Source organism: Panulirus ornatus, chromosome 20, assembly GCF_036320965.1.
Source record: "Panulirus ornatus isolate Po-2019 chromosome 20, ASM3632096v1, whole genome shotgun sequence".
NCBI lineage: Eukaryota > Metazoa > Arthropoda > Malacostraca > Decapoda > Palinuridae > Panulirus > Panulirus ornatus.
The window spans coordinates 47,133,016-47,156,991 of NC_092243.1; the positions used below are offsets into that span (position 1 = coordinate 47,133,016).

The 23,976-nt window shown below is 42.7% G+C and overlaps 1 long non-coding RNA gene across 1 annotated transcript; it reads left to right on the forward strand.

The window, feature by feature from the left end:
* Positions 1 to 2,951: 2,951 nt before the first annotated feature.
* LOC139755805 (uncharacterized) lies at positions 2,952 to 19,559 on the forward strand. The gene is made up of 2 exons (XR_011714164.1): positions 2,952 to 3,085; positions 19,429 to 19,559. It is a non-coding gene; the product is annotated as an uncharacterized lncRNA (long non-coding RNA).
* The last annotated feature ends 4,417 nt before the right edge of the window (positions 19,560 to 23,976 follow it).

The window sequence follows — 23,976 nt, forward strand, 5'->3', positions numbered from 1 at the left end:
TGAAGGAATTGTGGTTCCAACAATGCTCTATGGTTGCGAGGCGTGGGCTATGGATAGAGTTGTGGGCAGGAGGGTGGATGTGCTGGAAATGAGATGTTTGAGGACAATATGTGGTGTGAGGTGGTTTGATTGAGTAAGTAATAATAGGGTAAGTAGGGTAAGAGAGATGTGTGGTAATAAAAAGAGTGTGGTTGAGAGAGCAGAAGAGGGTGTTTTGAAATGGTTTGGTCACATGGAGAGAATGAGTGAGGAAAGATTTACCAAGAGGATATATGTGTCAGAGGTGGAGGGAATGAGAAGTGGGAAACCAAATTGGAGGTGGAAAGATGGAGTGAAAAAGATTTTGAGTGATTGCGACCTGAACATGCAGGAGGGTGAAAGGCGTGCAAGGAATAGAGTGAATTGGAACGATGTGGTATACCGGGGTCGACGTGCTGTCAAAGGATTGAACCAGGGCATGTGAAGCGTCTGGGGTAAACCATGGAAAGTTGTGTGGGGCCTGGATGTGGAAAGGGAGCTGTGGTTTCGGTGCATTATTACATGACAGCTAGAGAGTGAGTGTGAACGAATTGTTGTCTTTCTAACGCTACCTCGCACACATGAGGGGGGAGGGGGTTGTTAATCCATGTGTGGCGAGGTGGCGATGGGAACAAATAAAGGCAGACAGTATGAATTATGTACATGTGTATATATGTATATGTCTGTGTGTGTATATATATGTGTACATTGAGATGTATAGGTATGTATATTGTGCATGGGTGGTGTATGTGGGTGGGTTGGGCCATTCTTTCGTCTGTTTCCTTGCGCTACCTCGCTAACGCGGGAGACAGCGACAAAGCAAAATAAAATGAAAAAAAAAAAAATATATATATATATATATATATATATATATATATATATATATATATATATATATATATATATATATATATAAAATATATATATACATTCCTATGAGTCCACGAAGAAAATGAAACACGATAATTTTCTTGATTTTATTGATAAAGAAGAAGGTACAAATGTCAGTTAACATCATTCTATATAATGAAGGATATCATAACTTTATAGGGAATAAATGTTTTCGTTTGTGGCCCAACTAGGAGTTCTGTTTACAAAGCACTTTATAACTGATCGCTTTATCTATGTGAAGTTTTCCCAGAGTAAAGCAATTATTTGTGGACCATTGTTTGATTGGAACTACCCTGACCGATATACCACGCCAAATACTACACAAGTTCAAAAGTGTTTTCACAGTGGCGGACATTATAGAGACAACACCAGTGATGGAAGGGGAAGTTTTAGAAATCGTGAGATATCAAATCGTGAGATATCTTGAAAATATGATGACAATACTAAAAGAACTTTACCCATGCAAGGCTTACGGTTCAGATGAAATTTCATTGTGCATGATAAAGAGATGTGCAGATACGCATGATGAACCACTTAAATCACTGTTCAAAATGTCAGTGGAGAGGGACAGAATGCTAAAGGAATGATAAAGGGCAAATATACCCACATGTAATCAAGGAGACCGAGAACAAGCGCTCACCTACAGACTGGGCTTACTAAGAAGTGTGGTGTGTGGAACAAGAACATGTGAACACATCACGTGAAGCAAGTCTGCGGGGGAAAAATTTCCTAAATGACAGGCAGCAAGGTTAAAGGAAAAATTGATCATGATATCCTCTCGTTTTACGAGATGGTGAACTCAGGCAAAAGGGAAGGCTGGGTGGATTGTTTGTGTCTAGACTGCTGATAGACATTTGACACTGTACCGCACATGAGGCTGAATCAGAAGCTAGACCACCAAGCTGGAATAAGGGAGAAATTTCTGCGATGGATTGATTATCTCAGTGAGAGGGAACAAAGACGCATCTTAGATTAGGCTTTTCCAAAGAGGGGGAGGTGATGTGTGGGATGCCACAGGGTTGGGTTCTGGAATCATTAGTCTTCTTGCTTTATAGAAATGACTTGACTGAAGGTATGGCATCGTGCCTGAATATGTTTGCACTTGATGCAAAGGTCATGATGGAAATGAAAAGTCAGGAGGATTACCTCAGTTTACGAGGGAACCTAAACAGGCTAGCAAATGTAATGAGGAGGGGACACCTCGAAAGACCACCTCATTATGATCATTACCTAGCAGGAAATAAGCCTCATGATTCTATTTGTGAGAAGGACTTTGGAGTAGATATAGTCTGACCTGTAGCCTGAGTCCCATATTGGGAGAATAATTATTGCGACAAACTGTCTACTGGAAAATATCAGATTATCTTTCGAGTATGTGGATAAAGATATATTTAACAAGCTACTCATATCCCGCATAAGAAAACGAATATGCATCTCAGGTTTGGTCAACGCACTAAAAGAAGCTTAAAGAGCTCATACAGAAGGGCCAGAGGAGGGCAACAAAAATGGTGCCAAAATTAAGAGTTGAGTTGTAAGTTCAGGCTGTAAGCTTTAGATTTACCCACCTTGGAAGAAAGATCATAACCTTTGTTTTTAAAAGACATCGGCGAAATGAAGAAGTCTTTGAGAGAAGTAGAGATGGAGCGACCATTGGTCATAACATGGAATTAAGTAAGCAACTTGTAAATAAAGATGTAAAGAAATATGTATAAAATTCACAGCGTACAAAATTAGAGACTGTATCATAGTGAAGAGTGTGCAATAGGTGGAACCAGCGAGTGTAACACTCACTCCCCGCACAGCAGTAATACATATGTATTTATATAACCAGTCACTTTTCAGCTTGGCCTTGGACTTTTACAATGGTGATTGACAGCACTTGACATCATACGAATTACCTCAAATGAACACGGCATCTCAAATCTTCTGAAAGAGGAAAAAGATGTAGTGTAGAATGGAAAGGTAAACCGAGTTAAGTACATGAGATTTACGTAATGTTTAAGAATAATAACAACTAAATGTGATACGGTGTATTATAGAGGGGTTATAGTCCAGTTTAGCTCAACGTTATCACTTGTGCTTGAGTGTTTTTATGTGTATCAGGAGTAAGTTGTAAGTCATCTTGCGCAGTCGTTCTTTAAACAATTAAGGACCTTTTCACCATACACACATTAAGGTAAGTGTTCGTGTGTCACTGACATGCACACCCAACAACACTTCGTAACGTCCACCGTCATGCAAGCCACAGTTGCATGATAGTCGTCAAACGTCGCACGACAAAATCGCTTTCAAAGCCCTCGTGGGGTTAGAAAATGACGTAAGGGTACCTCAGTCATCCTTCCTGCTCCTTCCCGCTGTGGTCCGTACCCATCCCTCCTGCTCCTTGACAGTAGGGTACTGTATCCATCCCTTCTGCTCGTTGACAGTAGGGTACTGTATCCATCCCTCCTGCTACTTAACGATAGCGCACTGTATCCATCCCTTCTGCTCCTTGACAGTAGGGCACTGTATCCATCCCTTCTGCTCCTTGACGGAAGGGCACTGTATCCATCCATTCTGCTCCTTGACGGTAGGGCACTGTATCCATCCCTTCTCCTTGACGGTAGGGTACTGTATCCATCCCTCCTGCTACTTAACGATAGCGCACTGTATCCATCCCCTCTGCTCCTTGACAGTAGGGCACTGTATCCATCCCTCCTGCTCCTTGAAGTTAGGGTACTGTACCCATCCCTCCTGCTCCTTGATGTTAGGGTACTGTACCCATCCCTCCTGCTCCTTGATGTTAGGGTACTGTACCCATCCCTCCTGCTCCTTGATGTTAGGATACTGTACCCATCCCTCTTGCTCCTTGATATTAGGGTACTGTACCCATCCCTCCTATTCCTTGATGTTAGGGTACTGTACCCATCCCTCCTGCTCCTTGATGTTAGGGTACTGTACCCATCCCTCCAACTCCTTGATGTTAGGGTACTGTACCCATCCCTCCTGCTCCTTGATGTTAGGGTACTGTACCCATCCCTCCTATTCCTTGATGTTAGGGTACTGTACCCATCCCTCCTACTCCTTGATGTTAGGGTACTGTACCCATCCCTCCTGCTCCTTGATGTTAGGGTACTGTACCCATCCCTCCTATTCCTTGATGTTAGGGTACTGTACCCATCCCTCCTGCTCCTTGATGTTAGGGTACTGTACCCATCCCTCCTATTCCTTGATGTTAGGGTACTGTACCCATCCCTCCTACTCCTTGATGTTAGGGTACTGTACCCATCCCTCCAACTCCTTGATGTTAGGGTACTGTACCCATCCCTCCTACTCCTTGATGTTAGGGTACTGTACCCATCCCTCCTGCTCCTTGATGTTAGGGTACTGTACCCATCCCTCCTGCTCCTTGATGTTAGGGTACTGTACCCATCCCTCCTGCTCCCTTGACGTTAGGGTACTGTATCCATCCCTCCTGCTCTTGATGTTAGGGTACTGTTACCCATCCCTCCTGTCCTTGATGTTAGGGTACTGTAACCCATCCCTCCTGCTCCTTGAAGTTAGGGTACTGTACCATCCTCCTGCTCCTTGATGTTAGGGTACTGTACCATCCTCCTGCTCCTTGAAGTTAGGGTACTGTATCCATCCCTTCTGCTCCTTGACAGTAGGGCACTGTATCCATCCCTCCTGCTACTTAACGATAGCGCACTGTATCCATCCATTCTGCTCCTTGACGGTAGGGCACTGTATCCATCCCTCCTGCTCCTTGAAGTTAGGGTACTGTACCCATCCTCCTGCTCCTTGATGTTAGGGTACTGTACCCATCCCTCCTGCCCTTGATGTTAGGGTACTGTATCCATCCCTCCTGCTCTTGATGTTAGGGTACTGTTACCCATCCCTCCTGTCCTTGATGTTAGGGTACTGTACCATCCTCCTGCTCCTTGACAGTAGGGCACTGTATCCATCCCTCTGCTCCTTGATGTTAGGTACTGTACCCATCCCTCCTATTCCTTGATGTTAGGGTACTGTACCATCCTCCTGCTCCTTGATGTTTGGGTACTGTACCCATCCCTCCTATTCCTTGATGTTAGGGTACTGTATCCATCCCTTCTGCTCGTTGACAGTAGGGTACTGTATCCATCCCTCTGCTCCTTGATGTTAGGGTACTGTTACCCATCCCTCCTGCTCTTGATGTTAGGGTACTGTATCCATCCCTCCTGCTACTTAACGATAGCGCACTGTATCCATCCCTCTGCTCCTTGACAGTAGGGCACTGTATCCATCCTTCTGCTCCTTGACAGTAGGGCACTGTATCCATCCCTCCTGCTCCTTGATGTTAGGTACTGTACCCATCCCTCCTATTCCTTGATGTTAGGGTACTGTAACCCATCCCTCCTGCTCCTTGACAGTAGGGCACTGTATCCATCCATTCTGCTCCTTGACGGTAGGGCACTGTATCCATCCCTTCTGCTCCTTGACAGTAGGGTACTGTATCCATCCCTCTGCTCCTTGACAGTAGGGTACTGTATCCATCCCTTCTCCTTGACGGTAGGGCACTGTATCCATCCCTTCTGCTCCTTGACAGTAGGGTACTGTACCCATCCCTCCTATTCCTTGATGTTAGGGTACTGTACCCATCCCTCTGCTCCTTGATGTTAGGGTACTGTACCATCCTCCTGCTCCTTGATGTTAGGGTACTGTACCATCCTCCTGCTCCTTGATGTTAGGGTTACTGTACCCATCCCTCTGCTCCTTGATGTTAGGGTTACTGTACCCATCCCTCCTGCTCTTGATGTTAGGGTACTGTATCCATCCCTCCTGCTACTTAACGATAGCGCACTGTATCCATCCCTCCTGCTCCTTGAAGTTAGGGTACTGTACCATCCTCCTGCTCCTTGATTGTTAGGGTACTGTACCCATCCCTCCTATTCCTTGATGTTAGGGTGCTGTAGTCATCCCTCCTGCTCCTTGACGTTAGGGTACTGTAACCCATCCCTCCTGCTCCTTGAAGTTAGGGTACTGTACCATCCTCCTGCTCCTTGATGTTAGGGTACTGTACCCATCCCTCTGCTCCTTGACAGTAGGTACTGTATCCATCCCTTCTCCTTGACGGTAGGGCACTGTATCCATCCATTCTGCTCCTTGACGGTAGGGTACTGTATCCATCCCTCTGCTCCTTGACAGTAGGGCACTGTATCCATCCCTCCTGCTCTTGATGTTAGGGTACTGTTACCCATCCCTCCTGCTCCTTGATTGTTAGGGTACTGTACCATCCTCCTGCTCCTTGACAGTAGGGTACTGTATCCATCCCTCCTGCTCCTTGATGTTAGGGTACTGTACCATCCTCCTGCTCCTTGATTGTTAGGGTACTGTATCCATCCCTTCTGCTCCTTGACAGTAGGGCACTGTATCCATCCATTCTGCTCCTTGACGGTAGGGCACTGTATCCATCCCTCCTGCTCCTTGAAGTTAGGGTACTGTACCATCCTCCTGCTCCTTGATTGTTAGGGTACTGTAACCCATCCCTCCTGCTCCTTGATGTTAGGGTACTGTACCATCCTCCTGCTCCTTGAAGTTAGGGTACTGTACCCATCCCTCCTGTCCTTGATGTTAGGGTACTGTAACCCATCCCTCCTGCTCCTTGAAGTTAGGGTACTGTACCCATACCCTCCTGCTCCTTGACAGTAGGGTACTGTATCCATCCCTCTGCTCCTTGACAGTAGGGTACTGTATCCATCCCTTCTCCTTGACGGTAGGGCACTGTATCCATCCCTCTGCTCCTTGATGTTAGGGTACTGTACCATCCTCCTGCTCCTTGATGTTAGGGTACTGTATCCATCCCTTCTCCTTGACGGTAGGGCACTGTATCCATCCCTTCTCCTTGACGGTAGGGCACTGTATCCATCCCTTCTCCTTGACGGTAGGGCACTGTATCCATCCATTCTGCTCCTTGACGGTAGGGCACTGTATCCATCCCTTCTGCTCGTTGACAGTAGGGTACTGTATCCATCCCTTCTCCTTGACGGTAGGGCACTGTATCCATCCCTCCTGCTCTTGATGTTAGGGTACTGTACCATCCTCCTGCTCCTTGATGTAGGGTACTGTACCATCCTCCTGCTCCTTGACAGTAGGGTACTGTATCCATCCCTCTGCTCCTTGATGTTAGGGTACTGTACCCATCCCTCTGCTCCTTGATGTTAGGGTTACTGTACCCATCCCTCCTGCTCCTTGAAGTTAGGGTACTGTACCATCCCTCCTGCTCTTGATGTTAGGGTACTGTATCCATCCCTCCTGCTACTTAACGATAGCGCACTGTATCCATCCCTTCTGCTCGTTGACAGTAGGGTACTGTATCCATCCCTCCTGCTCCTTGAAGTTAGGGTACTGTACCATCCTCCTGCTCCTTGAAGTTAGGGTACTGTACCATCCTCCTGCTCCTTGACAGTAGGGTACTGTATCCATCCCTTCTCCTTGACGGTAGGGCACTGTATCCATCCCTCCTGCTCCTTGAAGTTAGGGTACTGTACCATCCTCCTGCTCCTTGACAGTAGGGCACTGTATCCATCCATTCTGCTCCTTGACGGTAGGGCACTGTATCCATCCCTTCTCCTTGACGGTAGGGTACTGTATCCATCCCTCTGCTCCTTGACAGTAGGGCACTGTATCCATCCCTCCTGCTCCTTGAAGTTAGGGTACTGTACCATCCTCCTGCTCCTTGACGTTAGGGTACTGTACCATCCTCCTGCTCCTTGACAGTAGGGCACTGTATCCATCCATTCTGCTCCTTGACGGTAGGGTACTGTATCCATCCCTTCTCCTTGACGGTAGGGCACTGTATCCATCCTTCTGCTCCTTGACAGTAGGGCACTGTATCCATCCCTCTGCTCCTTGACAGAAAAAAAAAAAAAAAAAAATTATTATTATTATTATTATTATTATTATTATTATTATTATTATTATTGTTATTATTATTATTATTATTATTATTATTATTATTATTATTATTATTATTAATTCAATTATTATTATTATTATTATTATTATTATTATTATTATTATTATTATTATTATTATTATCATTATTGTTATTATTATTATTATTATTTATGTATCTAATTATTATACTTTGTCACTGTCTCCTGTGCTAGCAAGGTAGCACAAGGAAACAGACAAAAGAATGGCCCAACCCATACACATACACATGTATATACATAAACGGCTACACACACACACACACACATATACATACCCATACATTTCAATGTATACATACATATACATACACAGACATTTACATATATACACATGTACATATTCATACATGCTGCCTTCATCCATTCTTGCTGCCACCCCACCACACATGAAATGGCAACCCCCCTCCCCCCACGTGCATGCAAGGTAATGCTAGGAAAAGACAACAAAAGCCACATTCGTCCATGCTCAGTCTCTAGCTGTCATGAGTAATGCTCTGAAACGACAGCTCCCTTCCCACATCCAGGCCCCACAAAACTTTCCATGGTTTACCCCAGGCACCTCACATGCTTTGGTTCAATCCATTGACAGCACGTTGACCACGGTATACCACATCATTCCAGTTCACTCTATTCCTTGCATGCCTTTCACCCTCCAGTATGTTCAGACCCCGATCGCTCAAACTCTTTTTCACTTCATCCTTCCACCTCCAATTTGGTCACCCACTTCTCCTTGTTCCCTCCACCTCTGATACATATATCCTCTTTGTCAATCTTGCCTCACTCATTCTCTCCATGTGACCAAACCATTTCAATACACCCTCTTCTGCTCTCTCAACCACACTCTTTTTATTACCATACATCTCTCGTACCCTTTCATTACTTACTCGATCAAACCACCTCACACCACATGTTGTTCTCAAACATCTCATTTCCAACACATCCACCCTCCCCCACACAACCCCATCTATAGCCCATGCCTCACAACCATATAACTTTGTTGGGACCACTATCTCTTCTAACATATCCATTTTTGCTGACCGAGATAATTTCTCGCCTTCCACACATTCTTCAACGTCTCCCAGAAACTTCACCCCCTCCCCCACCCTGTGACTCACTTCTGCTTCCATGGTTCCATCCACTGCCAAATCCACTCCCAGATATCTAAAACACTTCACTTCCTCCAGTTTTTCTCCATTCAAACTTTCCTCCCAATTTACTTGGCCCTCAACACTACTGAACCTAATAACCTTGCTCTTATTCACATTTACTCAGCTTTCTTCTTTCACGCACTTTACCAAACTCAGTCACCAACTTCAGCAGTTTCTCACTTGAATCAGCCACCAGCACTGTATCATCAGCGAACAACAACTGGCTCACTTCCCAAGCTCTTTCGTCCACATCAGACTGCATACTTGCCCCTCTCTCCAAAACTCTTGCATTCACCTCCCTAACAACCCCATCCATAAGCAAATTAAACAATCATTGGGACATCATGCACCCCTGCCGCAAACCAACATTCTCTGAGAACCAGTCACATTCCTCTCCTCCTACTTGTACACATGCCTTACATCCTCAATAAAAACTTTTCACCACTTCTAGCAACTTACCTCCCACACCATATACTCGTAATACCTTCCACAGAGCATCTCTATCAACTCTCATATGCCTTCTCCAGATCCACAAATACTACATACAAATTCATTTGCTTTTCTCAGTATTTCTCACGTACATTCTTCAAAGTAAACACCTGATTCACACATCCTCTACCACATCTGGAACCACACTGCTCTTCCCCAATCTGATGATCTGTACATCCCCATATCCTCTCAATCAATACCCTCCCATATAATTTCCCAGGAATACTCAACACTCTTATGCCTCTGTAATTTGAACACTCACCTTTACCCCATTGCCTTTGTACACTGGCCCTATGCATGCATTCTGCCAATCCTTAGGCACTTCACCATGAACCATACCTACATTGAATATCCTCACCAACCAGTCAACAACACAGTCACTCCCTTTTTGTGATAAATTCCACAGCAATGCCATCCATACCCGCTGCCTTGCTGGCTTTCATCTTCCGCAAAGCTTTTACTAACTCTTTTTTGTTTACCAAATTATTCTCCCTGACCCTTTCACTTCGTACACCACCTCGACCAAAACACCCTATATCTGCCACTCTATCATCACATTCAACAAACCTTCAAAATACTCACTCCATCTCCCTCTGACTTCACCACTACTTTTTATTACCTCCTCATTTGCCCCCTTCACTGATGTTCTCATTTGTTCTCTTGTCTTAAGCACTTTATTTACCTCCTTCCAAAGCATCTTGTTATCCTCCCTTAAATCTAATGATACTCTCTCACCTCAACTCTCATTTGCCCTCTTTTTCACCTCTTGCACCTTTCTCTTGACCTCCTGCCTCTTTCTTTTATACATCTCCCAGTCATTTGCATTATTTCCCTGCAAAAGTTGTCCAAATGCCTCTCTTCTCTTTCACTAACATTCTTACTTCTTCATCCCACCACTCACCACCCTTTCTAATTTGCCCAAGTCCCACCTTTCTCATGCCACAGGCATGGTATTGTTATATTATATTATATTAGTAGGGGAGAAAGAATTCTAGATCTGTATTCCCTGCGTGTTGTAGAATGCAACTAAAAAGGGCAGGAATGGGGGCTGGAAACCCCTCTCCTACTTATATTTTAATTTCTAAAAGAGGAAACAGAAGGAGTCAAGCAGGAAGTCCTCATCCTCCTCAAAGGCTTGGATTGGGGTGTCTGAATGTGCGTGGATGTAACCAAGATGAGAAGAAAGGGTAGAGGGTAAGAATGGTTTGGAAATGTCTTGGGAGTAAAGTCAGGGGTTGGTGAGAGGACATGAGCTAAGGAGTAGTACTACTCCTGAAGTAGGAGTTATGGGAGTGTGTGATAGAGTTTAAGAAAGTAAATTACAGATTGATGTAGGTAAAACTGAAAGCGGATGGGGAGAGATGTGTGATTATTGGTGCTTATGCACCTGGTCATGAAAAGAAGAGAGATATACACAAGTGTACATATGTGGGTAGGGAAGATGTTCTGCAGGCATTATTAGAGTACACGTTAATTGATAGGAGACTTTTGGATGAAAAATCTGTTGAGAGGGGCAGCTGGTGGGATGTCTTATCACTACCTTATGGAGGCGAAGAAGTTTTGAAGAGGTTTTCAAAATATAAGAGAGAATGTCAGGGAGAAGAGTGGTGAGAGTAATTGATGGAGGGAGTGGGTGAGGAATGTGATGTATTTGGGGAAGTAGTGATGGCACCTGCAAGAGAAGCATGTAGCATGAAGAAGATGGGAGGTGGGCAGACTAGCGGGGCTGGTGAGTGGTGGTATGAGGAAGAAAATTTACTAGTAAAAGAGAAGAGAGAGGCATTTGGACAATACTAACAAGGAATGCAGGTGACTAGGAGATGTATAGGAGAAAGCAGTAGGAGGTCAAGAGGAAGGTGCAGGGGTTGAAAAAGAGGGCAAATGAGAGTTGGTATAAATGTTTATCATTAAAGTTTGGGGAGGGTGAAGAGGTGTTTTGGAAGGAGTAAATGGTTTATGAAAGACAAGAGAACAAATGGGAGTTTTGGTGAAGGGGGCAAGGGAGGAAGTGATAACGGGTGGTGATGGAGTGAGTATTTTGAAGGATTGTTGAATGTGTTTGATGATGGAGTGGCAGATGTAGGGTGTTTTGGTCAGGTTAGTGTGCCAAGTGAGAGAGAGTCAGGGAGGATGGTTTGATGAAGAGAGATGAGGTGATGAAAGCTTTGGGAAGATGAAATCCAGCAAGGTGGCAGGAGTGGACAGTGTTGCAATTGAATTTATTGAGAGGAGGGATGAATATGTTGTTGACTGGCTGGTAAGGATGTTCAGTGTGTGTATGGATCGCAGGGAACTGCCTGAGGATTTGCGGAATGCATATATAGTGCTATTGTACAAAGGCAAAGGGGATAAAGGTGAGTGTTCAAACTACAGAGGTATAAGTTTGTTGAATATACCAGGAAAGTTGTATGGGAGGGTATTGATTAAGAGGGTGAGGGGATGTACAGAGCATCAGATTGGGGAGGAGCAGTTTGGTTTCAGAGGTGGTAGAGGATATGTGGATCAGGTGTTTGCTTTGAAGAATATATGTGAGAAATACTTAGAAAAACAGATGGATTTGTACATGGCATTTATGGATCTGGAGAAGGCATATGGTACGGTTGATAGAGATGCTTTGTGGAAGGTCTCAAGAATATATGGTGAGCGAGGTAAGCTGCTAGAAGCAGAAAAGTTTTTATCAAGGGTGTAAGGCATATGTACGAGTAGTAAGACAGGAGAGTGATTAGTTCCCAGTGAAGGTTGATCTGTGGCAGGGGTGTGTGATGTCACCATGGTTGTTTAATTTGTTTATGGATGGGGTTGTTAGGGAGGTAAATGCAAGAGTTTTGGAGAAAGGGGAGAGTGCGCATCCTGTTAGGGATGAAAGGTCCTGGGGAGTGAGTTGGTTATTGTTCGCTGATGATACAGCACTGGTGGCTGATTCAAGTGAGAAACTGTAAAAGCTGGTGACTGAGTTTGGAAGAATGTGTGAAAGGAGAACTTTGAGAGTAAATGTGAATAAAGCAAGGTTATTAGGTTCAGTAGGGTTGAGGGATGAATTGGTTAGGATGTAAGTTTGATTGGAGAAAAATTGGAGGAAATTAAGTGTTTTAGATATCTGGGACTGGACTGGTCAGCAAATGGAACCATGGAAGCGGAAGTGAGTCATAGGATGTGGGAGGGGGCGAAGGTTCTGGGAATGATGAAGAATGTTTGGAAGGAGGGAACGTTATCTTGTAGAACAAAAATCGGTATGTTTGAAGGTATAGTAGTTCCAACAATGTTATATGGTTGTGAGGCATGGGCTATAGATAGGATTGTATGGAGGAAGGTGGATGTGTTGGAAATGAAAGTTTGAGGACAACATGTGGTGTGAGGTGATTTGATCTAGTAAGTAATGAAAGGGTAAGAGAGATGTGTGGAAATAAAAAGAGTGTGTTTGAGAGAGCAGAAGAGGGTGTGTTGAAATGGTTTGGACATATGGAGAGAATGAGTGAGGAAAGGGTGACAAAGAGGATATATGTGTCAGGTGAAGGGAACAAAAAGTGGGAGACCAAATTGGAGGTGGAAAGATGTATTGAAATGGATTTTGAGCAATCAGGGTCTGAACATAGAGGAGGGTGAGATGTGCAAGGAATAGAGTGAATTGGAGTGATGTGGTATACCAGGGTCGACTTGCTGTCAGTGGACTGAACCAGGGCATTGTCTGGGGTAAACCATGGAGAGGTTTGTAGGGCCTGGATGTTGATGTATATGTTGATATGTACATGTACATGTATGTGCATGTATGTATGTATATATGTTTGTATGAGTGGATGGGTCTTTTTTCATCTGTTTTCTGGTGCTACCTCACTAACTCGGCAAACAGCGATCATTAATGATAATTATTATTATTATTATTATTATTATTATTATTATTATTATTATTATTATTATTATAATTATACTTTGTCACTGTCTTCCGCATTAGCGAGGTAGCGCAAGGAAACAGACGAATGAATGGCCCAACCCACCCACATACACATGTATATACATACACATCCACACACACACACATACATACCTATACCTGGGGATAGGGGAGAAAGCATACTTCCTGCAAATTCCTCACGTGTCGTAGAAGGCGAATAAAGGGGACGGGAGTAGGGGGCTAGAAACCCTCCCCTCCTTGTATTTTAACTATCTAAAAGGGGAAACAGGAGTCATGCGGGAAGTGCTCATCCTCCTCGAAGGCTTAGACTGGGGTGTCTAAATGTGTGTGGATGTTACCAAGATGAGAAAAAAAGGAGAGATATGTAGTATATTTGAGGAAAAGAACCTGGATGTTTTGGCTCTGAGTGAAATGGAGCTCAAGGGTAAAGGGGAAGATTAGTTTGGGAATGTTTTGGGAGTAAAGTCAGGGGCTGGTGAGGGGACAAGAGCAAGGGAAGGAGTAGCACGACTCCTGAAACAGGAGTGGTGAGAGTATGTGATAGAGTGTAAGAAAGTAAACTCTAGATTATATGGGTAAAACTGAAAGTGGATGGAGAGAGATGGGTGATAATTGGTGCATATGGACCTAGGCATGAGAAGAAAGATCAGGAGAGGCAAGTGTTTTTGGGAGCAACTGAGTGAGTGTGTTAGTAGTTTTGATGCATGAGGCCAGGTTATAGTGATGGATGATTTGAATGCAAAGGTGAGTAATGTGGCAGTTGAGGGAATAATTGGCATACATGGGGTGTTCAGTGTTGTAAATGGAAATGGTGAAGAGCTTGTAGATTTGTGTGCTGAAAAAGGACTGGTGATTGGAAATACCTGGTTTAAAAAGAGAGATATACATAAGTATACGTATGTAAGTAGGAGAGATGGCTAGAGAGCATTATTGGATTATGTGTTACTCGATAGGCATGCAAAAGAGAGACTTGGATGTTAATGTGCTGAGAGGTGCAACTGGAGGGTTGTCTGATCATTATCTTGTGGAGGTGAAGGTGAAGATCTGTAGAAGTTTTCAGAAAGAAGAGAGAATGTTGGGGTGAAGAGAGTGGTGAGAGTACATGAGCCTGGGAAGGACACTTGTGTGAGGAAGTACCAGGAGAGACTGAGTACACAATGGAAAAAGGTGAGAGCAAAGGACATGAGGGGAAGTGGAGGAGGAATGGAATGTATTTAGGGAAGCAGTGATGGCTTGCGCAAAAGATGCTTGTGGCATGAGAAGCATGGGAGGTGGGCAGATTAGAAAGGGTAGTGAGTGGTGAGATGAAGAAGTAAGATTATTAATGAAAGAGAAGAGTGGCATTTAGACGTGTTTTGCAGGGAAATTGTGCAAATGAGTGGGAGATGTATAAAAAAAAGAGGCAGGAGATGTATAAAAGAAAGAGGCACAAGGTCAAGATAAAGGTGCAAGAGGTGAAAAAGAGGGCAATTGGCAGTTAGGGTGAGAGAGTATCATTAGATTTTAGGGAAGGTAAAAAGATATTGAGGAAGGAGGTAAATAAAGTGCGTAAGACAAGAGAACAAATGGGAACATCAGTGAAGGGGGCTAATGGGGAGGTGATAGCAAGTAGTGGTGATGTGAGAAGGAGATGGAGTGAGTATTTTGAGGTTTGTTGAATGTGTTTGATGATAGAGTGAAAGATATAGGGTGTTTTGGTCGAGGTGGTGTGCAAAGTGAGAGGGTTAGGGAGAATGATTTGGTAAAAGAGAAGAGGTAGTGAAAGCTTTGTGGAAGATGAAAGTTGGCAGTGCAGTGGGTTTAGATGGTATTGCAGTGGAATTAGAAAAAAAGGGGGTAACTGTGTTGTTGACTGGTGGGTAAGGATATTTAATGCATGTATGACTTATGGTGAGGTGTCTAAGAATTGGCGGAATGCATGCATAGTGCCATTGTACAAAGGCAAAGGGGATAAAGGTGAGTGCTCAAATTATGGAGGTATAAGTTTGTTGAGTATTCCTGGTAAATTATATGGGAGGGTATTAACTGAGAGGGTGAAGGCATGTACAAAGCATGAGATTGGGGAAGAGCAGTGTGGTTTCAGAAGTGGTAGAGGATGTGTGGATCAGGTATTTGCTTTGAAGAATGTACGTGAGAAATACTTAGAAAAGCAAATGGATTTGTATGTAGTATTTATGGATCTGGAGAAGGCATATGATAGAGTTGATAGAGATGCTCTGTGGAAGGTACTAAAAATATATGGTGTGGGAGGCAAGTTGTTAGAAGCAGTGAAAAGTTTTTTATCGAGGATGTAAAGCATGTGTATGAGTAGGAAGAGAGGAAAGTGATTGGTTCTCAGTGAATGTTGGTTTGTGGCAGGGGTGTGTGATATCTCCATGGTTGTGAAATTTGTTTATGGGTGGGGTTGTTAGGGAGGTGAATGCAAGAGTTTTGGAGAGAGGGGTAAGTATGCTGTCCGTTGTGGATAACAGGACTTGTTAAGTGAGTCATTTGTTGTTCGCTGATGATACAGCACTGGTGGCCAATTCATGTGAGAAACTGCAGAAGTTGGTGACTGAGTTTGGTAAAGTGTGTGAAAGAAGCTGAGAGTAAATGTGAATAAGAGCAAGGTTATTAGGTACAATAAGGTTGAGGGACAAGTCAATTAGGAGGTAAGTTTGAATAGAGAAAAAGTGGAGGAAGTGAAGTGTTTTAGATATCTGGGAGTGGATTTGGCAGTGGATGGAACCATGGAAGTGGAAGTGAGTCACAGGGTGGGGGAGGGGGCGAAAGTTCTGGGAGCATTGAAAAATGTGTGGAATGCGAGATCATTATCTCGGAAAGCAAAAATGGGTATGTTTGAAGGAATAGTGGTTCCAACAATGTTATATGGTTGTGAGGTGTGGGCTATGAATAGAGTTGTGCGGAGGAGGGTGGATGTGTTGGAAATAAGATGTTTGAAGACACTATGTGGTGTGAGGTGGTTTGATTGAGTAAGTAATAATAGAGTAAGAGAGATGTGTGGTAATAAAAAGAGTGTGGTTGAGAGAGCAGAAGAGGGTGTTTTGAAATGGTTTGGTCACATGGAGAGAATGAGTGAGGAAAGATTGACCAAGAGGATATATGTGTCAGAGGTGGAGGGAACGAGGAGAAGTGAGACACCATATTGGAGGTGGAAAGATGGAGTGTAAAAGATTTTGAGTGATCGGGGTCTGAAAATGCAGGAGGGTGAAAGGTGTGCAAGGAATAGAGTGAATTGGAACGATGTGGTATACTGGGGTCGACCTGCTGTCAGTGGATTGAACCAGGGCATGCGAAGCATCTGGGGTAAACCATGGAAATTTTGTGGGGCCTGGACGTGGAAAGGGAGCTGTGGTTTTGGTGCATTATACATGACAGCTAGAGACGGAGTGTAAACAAATGTGGCCTTTGTTTCCTAGCACTACCTCGAGCGCATGTGGGGGGAGGGGGGTGTCATTTCATGTGTAGCGGGGTGGCGACGGGAATGAATAAAGGCAGCAAGTATGAATTATGTACATGTGTATATATGTATATATCCGTGTATGTACATATATATGTATACGTCGAAATGTATAGGTATGTATATATGCATGTGTGGATGTGTATGTATATACATGTGTATATGGGTGGGCTGGGCCATTCTTTCGTCTGTTTCCTTGCGCTACCTCACTAACTCGGGAGACAGCGACAAAGTATAATGAATAAATAAAATACATTTTAACGTATACATATATATACATACACAGACATATGCATTTATACGCATGTACATAATTCATATTTGCTGCCTTTAATCATTCCTGTTGCCACCCCGCCACACATGAAATGACAACCCCCTCCCTCTGCATGCACGCAAGGTAGCACTAGGAAAAGACAACAAAGGCCACATTCATTCACACTCAGTCTCTAGCTGACATGTATAATGCACCGAAACCACAGCTCCTTTTCCACATCCAGGCCCCTCAAAACTTTCCATGGTTTACCCCAGATGCTTTACATGCCCGGGTCCAATCCATTGACAGCACGTCGACCCCGTTATACCACATCGTTCCAATTCACTATTCCTTGCACGCCTTTCACACTCCTGCATGTTCAGGCCCCGATTGCTCAAAATCTTTTTCACCCCATTTTTCCGCCTCCAATTTGGTCTCCCACTTCTCATTCCCTCCACCTCTGAAGCATTTATCCTCTTTGTCTATCTTTCCTCACTCATTCTCTCCATGTGACCAAGTCATGTCAAAACACCCTCTTCTGCTCTCTCAACCACACTCTTTTTATTACCACACATCTCTCATACCCTTTGATTACTTTCTCGATCAAACCACCTCACACCACATATTGTCCTCAAACCTCTCATTTCCAACACATCCACCCTTCTCCGCACAACTCTATCTATAGCCCATGCCTCGCAACCACATTACATTGTTGGAACCACTATTCCTTCAAACACATCCAATTTTGCTTTCCAAGATTACGTTCTCGACTTCCACACATTTTTCAACGCTTCCAGAACTTTCGTCCCCTCCCCCACCCTTTGACTCACTTCTGCTTCTATGGTTCCATCCGCTGCCAAATCCACTCCCAGATATCTAAAGCACTTCACTTCCTCCAGTTTTTCTCCATTCAAACTAATCTCCCAGTTGACTTGTCCCTCAACCCTATTGTACCTAATAACCTAGCTCTTATTCACATTTACTCTCAGCTTTCTTCTTTCACACTTTTTACCAAACTCAGTCACCAGCTTCTACAGTTTCTCACTTGAATCAGCCACCAGCGCTGTATCATCAGCGAACAACAACTGACTCCTCCCAAGCTCTTTCATCCACATCAGACTGCATACTTGCCCCTCTCTCCAAAACTCTTGCATTCACCTCCGTAACAATCCCATCCATAAACAAATTAAACAACCATGGGGACATTCCGCACATCTGCCGCAAACCGACATTCACATTCACATTATTATTATTATTATTATTATTATTATTATTATTATTATTATTATTATTATTATTATCATCACTATTATTTTTATTATTATCATATTTTTGTTGTATTAGTATTGTCCAGTCTCAGGACTCCTTTCATGGCACCTCAATCTCTTTGAAACTGCACTCCGAGCAGAAGCAGGGAAATAATGGACTCTGTTGGACCGAGGAGGTCCTCAGTGAGACTACTTTTTTCTCTCCATTGATGTTGGCATAAATTTTCTAAAGGTGATTTGTCACTTTTAGGCAAAGTCCAGTGAATGCCATACATCATGGCAAGAGTAGGAGGATGACTCAAAAATTTTCCCAAGTCAACTTGTTGCACTGTCTCAGGATATTTTTTAAATGAAGGATGATTTAATGATGAATATATAGGAAGAGTAGTCCATCCATTAAGGATAAACATCAATACAGTTCACAATGCATTACACATGTGTAGCAACTGAATTATTGTAGCTAGTAACTGATGTAAATTCTAAGTCACTTTTCCTAGAGATATAAAGGGCTGTTCCTGCAGTGGAGTAACTTGCTTAGGCAAGCTGTCTGTGAGTTTCCAAAGATCACAGCTAACTCAGATATAATAGAAAATTTTATTCTCTCTCTTTGTATATCCTTTCTCATGTAAGTATTAACCTGTTCAAATTGAATCTGGTTGGAATTGGAGAAAGAGTACATTATGAAGTCTAGTAAATGAAAATGAGGAATGAGACTTTAAAAACCAACCTTATTTAGCTGTTTACAGTTGTATACTTAGTATTTGGGCATCTTATATGAATTACCCCCTTTTATGTGTGATAAACGGTATTCTATGATGAAAATTAAAAGAATTAAAAGAGGAGAGACATTTGTTGTTATACTAGAGAGAGAAGCTGTGAGATATCCATCAGGTACTGTTACAGTATTTCATTTACCATTATTGTATTTTTTAGATAGAATTGTGGTAGATGTTTGTATGTGTTGTTAGAAGACTTAGAATGTTTAGGCATGTTTTAAACTTCTTGACTGTACAAATTTAGATTTTTAATAACTTTCAGAGAGCAATGGCAAGATTAATGCAAGTCCCGCTGGACAAAGTCTCTGGTCTGTTAAGGAATCCATCATTTGCAGTTAGGTGCAGCACAACCACAGCTATCTCAGAGATATGGAACACAACCACAGTTACTTCGGAGATGAAAGTATGATACAGTATTACAAGCATAGGTTCATTAGCTGTAGTCACTTTTTGCACCTTCCTTATTGAGAAAAAAATATATAGTTAATGTAATTAGATGGCTAATAGCCATACTCATGTTTGATTATATGCAAAGTTCTTGCATACCTTTCCTTTGTGGCAGTGTTGGCTTATGAAAGGTATAGCATTATTTTTTATGTTAAAGTAGATAACAAGTTTACAAGGAGATTGTATGTTAGCAGAATTAAAGGGAGTGGTGTGGGAGGAATACCTGTGACATAGGGAAATAGAGTGGAAGAGTATTGAAGGGGGAGAAATAAGGGTAGAATGTGTGGAATGTTGTATGCAAGGGAGGCATTTAAGGACAGGGATAAGTGGAGATTGTTTTGTCATGGCCACCCCCTTGTTGAGAGTTCCTGTAGAGAATGGACATCAGAGATATAGATAGATAGATATATAGCATACGCCATCCTCTTGACATCTTCATTCACTCTCCCGTCCTGGGATGCCAGTTTTCTTACCTTCTTCCACAGTTATGTATTATCTTTATAAAACTCATCATACATCATTTCAACATGACCAAACCACTTGAAGGTATTTCAGTTTATCCTCCCTGCAACACAGTGTTTCATTTTATATTTATTTATTTTGCTTTGTCGCTGTCTCCCGTGTTAGCAAGGTAGCACAAGGAAACAGACAAAAGAATGGCCCAATCCACCCACATACACTTGTATATACATACACGTCCACACACGCAAATATACATACCTATACATCTCAATGTATACATATATATACACAGACATATACATATATACACATGTACATAATTCATACCGTCTGCCCTTATTCATTCCCATTGCCACCTCGCCACACATGGAATAACAACCCCCTCCCCCCTCATGTGTGCGAGGTAGTGCTAGGAAAAGACAACAAAAGCCCCATTCGCTCACACTCAGTCTCTAGCAGTCATGTAACAATGCACCGAAACCACAGCTCCCTTTCCACATCCAGGCCCCACAGAATTTTCCATGGTTTACCCCAGACGCTTCACATGCCCTGGTTCAGTCCATTGACAGCATGTCAACCCCGGTATACCACATCGTTCCAATTCACTCTATTCCTTGCACGCCTTTTCACCCTCCTGCATGCTCATGTAAATACCTATTTGTAAATACCTATTCATGCTGGACTGGGAGGGAGCTTTCTCAGCTATAGTCCAGCTTTCTAGACTTTTGCTTATTGTTGTCATTCACCTTGTAACAAGTTTCCTTCTTAGTTTCAGTTTATGGCCTCTGGTTGCTCTTTCTTTGCATCTCATGAAGAGTGTTTCATTGTCAGCATTCTTGAATGGGTTTAGAAGCTTTGAGGTTGTGAACAAGTTTCCCCTTACTCTTCAGTTTTCCATTGAATTCAGATTTACAGCTAACCCTTCTCTGTGACTCTCTGTGACTTAGCTGCCTTCTTTGGGATGCTATCTTTGTTGCCATTCTCTGTACCTTCTGTATTTGTCCATTGTGCTTCTTTAAGTGTGGTGACCAAACCAGAAAAGCACTTTCAGATTGACTTTTATGTATTTTTTGATTAGCTTGCTGAAAATTTCTTGACTCTGTACTTAAAAGCAGTTTTGATATTACCAGCAAAAGTGTTTCCTTTTTGTTTTTCTCCTGAGATTTATTTTTGATGACAGGTTAATCACAGTGTTTACCCTTAAGTCCTTCTCACAAAGATTCCTGTAGCTTGTTTTCTGCTAGATTCTACCAAAACAAGGCCTTTTTGCACTGTGTCATCCTCATTCCTTTGCTTTTATTCAATTTCATCAACCATGTATCAGACAAATGTTAAAACTTGTTTAAGGCCATCTGTAAGTTGATGCAACTCTCATCATTGCGTGGATCCCACATGACTATAACGCTATCAGACCAGTCCTTCTCGTAAGTTGTTTACGAAGATCATGAAGAGCAACAGTTCCAAGACTGAGCCCTGCAGCACACCACTGATGACCTTAACCTAGTTGGAGAAGACTCTACTGTCATGTCTTTTGTTTCTTTCCTATCTCAGAGATCCTACGTCTGTATAGTTTTGGCTTTCTGACTCCACCTTATCTGCGAACACCACAAACACCCCTCAAATAGCTTGTTTCAGCAGCCAGAATCCAAGAACTGTTTGCTCCATTTATCATCCATTTTCACACTTAAAATTTAGGGTTTTCAGAATTATACTCCTTGTTTTATTGTTTGATTTAGCATTTTTCATCACAGTTTCTCATTTACAAATTCTTGTCAGTGGTCCTTCCACCCTCCACCCTTGGGCAACTGTCTCCTTTATTTTCCTTCCATTTTGCTGTAAGTGCAATAATGGACCCCTCTTATTTAGCTGTTATCATTACTTTACTCCCAGATTTTTTAGGTGAATCAGATACATATAGCCTTTAAACTTACTCATACACAACCTCAACCCTTGCCCAGTGTGTTTGAGTGAAACATGGACATTTTCACTCATAAATGTGCCTATTAGTTTTTCACTTTACACTTAAGTTCATTTTCATTAAGTAAGGCCATGTGAAGGCTGTTCTTAATCCCAGCCTTTTGGAAACATTGGTTCTTGTAATGCTCAAAATGTGCACAATGCTTTCTAAAGTGTTTTTGACATGTTGACAATGATAATGAACAACTTGAACTTGAGCTGTTCTTGAAAAAGACGTAAGGTTTTGATACAGGAAAAGAGATAAAGAAACACATATGGCATGTTCCTAGATGATGGCTCAAACCAGTTTCCTCAAAAGAATGTTATCCTCTTGTTAAAACACTGTTTTCTACATTCTTAACTATTTACTGATAATGACTTGCAGAAAAATGAAAGGCTGTCAAGGTTAACCATTATCATAAAGAACACGTTCGAGAGAAGGGTGAGTATGCAGTCAGTGGGGGATGAGAGTGCCTGGGAAGTGAGTCATTTATTTTTTGCTGATGGTTCAGCACTGATGGCAGATTTGAGTGAGAAGCTGCAGAAGTTGGTGACTGAGCTTGAAAGTTTGTGTGAAAGGTATGGGTAAAAGTGATTGAAAACAAGGTTATTACATTAAGCAGGGTTGAGGGACAGTTTTGTTGGGGTGAGTTTAAATAAAGAAAAATTTAAGGAAGTAAGGTGGACATGGCAGTGAATGGAACCATAGAAGTGGAAGTGAGTCATATGATTGGAGGTGAAGGTTCTGGGAGGGTTGAATAATGTGTTGAAAGAGAGAAGATTATCTAGGAGGGAATAAATGGGCATGTTTGAAGGAATAGTAGTTCAAGCAATATTATATGGATGAGAGGTTTGGGCTTTGGTTAAGGGTGTGCAGAGGAGGGTGGATTTCTTGGAAATGAAATATTGGAGGACAGTATGTGGTGTGAGGTGTTTTGATCAATGAAGTAATGAGAGGGTAAGAGAGAGGTGTGGTTGAGAGAGAAGAGGATGTGCTGAAATGTTTTAGACATATGGAAAGAATAAGAGAGGAAAGATTGGCAAAGAGGATGTGTGTGTCAAAAGTGGAAGAAACAAGAACGGGAAGACCAAATAGGAGATGGAAGGATGGAGTGAAAAAGGCTTTGAGTGATCAGGATGTGAACATGCAGGAGGAGGAAAGGCTTACATAGGCTAGAGTGTGTTGAAACGATGTGGTATACTAGGTTCAACCTTTTGTTAATGGATTGCATCTGGGGTAAACTATGGAAGAGTCTGTGGGACCTGATTGTGGATAGGGAGCTATGATTTTGATGCATTACACATGACAGCTTCAGTGCATTACACATGGCAGCAAGAGAATAGGTGTGAGCAGATGCAGCCATTCTTTGTTTGTTCTAGACACTACCTCGCTAATGCAGAAAATGGCAATCAAGTATGAGAGAACTTGTAAGTCCATATATGGAAAGAAAGAATATCTTGGAGTGCAAAAATGGGTATGTTTGAAGGAACAGTAGCTCCAACAATATTATATGATTGTGAGGCATGGGATAGAGTTAGGGTTGTACGGAGGAGGGTGGATGTGTTGGAAATGAAATGTTTGAGGACAATATGTGGTGCTTGGTAGTTTGATCAGGTAAGTAATGAAAGGGTAAGAGAGATGTGTGGTAATAAAAAGAGTGTGGTTGAGAGAGCAGAAGAGGATGTGTTGAAATGGTTTTGGACATATGGAGAGAATGAGTGAGGAAAGGTTGACAAAGAGGATATTTATGCCTGAGATGAAGGGAACAAGGAGAAGTGAGAGATCAAATCGAAGGTTCAAGGATGGAGTGAAAATGAATTTGAGCAATGGGGGCCTGAACATGCAGGAGGGTGAGAGGCATGCAAGGAATAGAGTGCATTTAAATGATATGGTATACAGGGTCGATGTGCTGTCAGTAGACTAGAGCAGGGCATGTGAAATGTC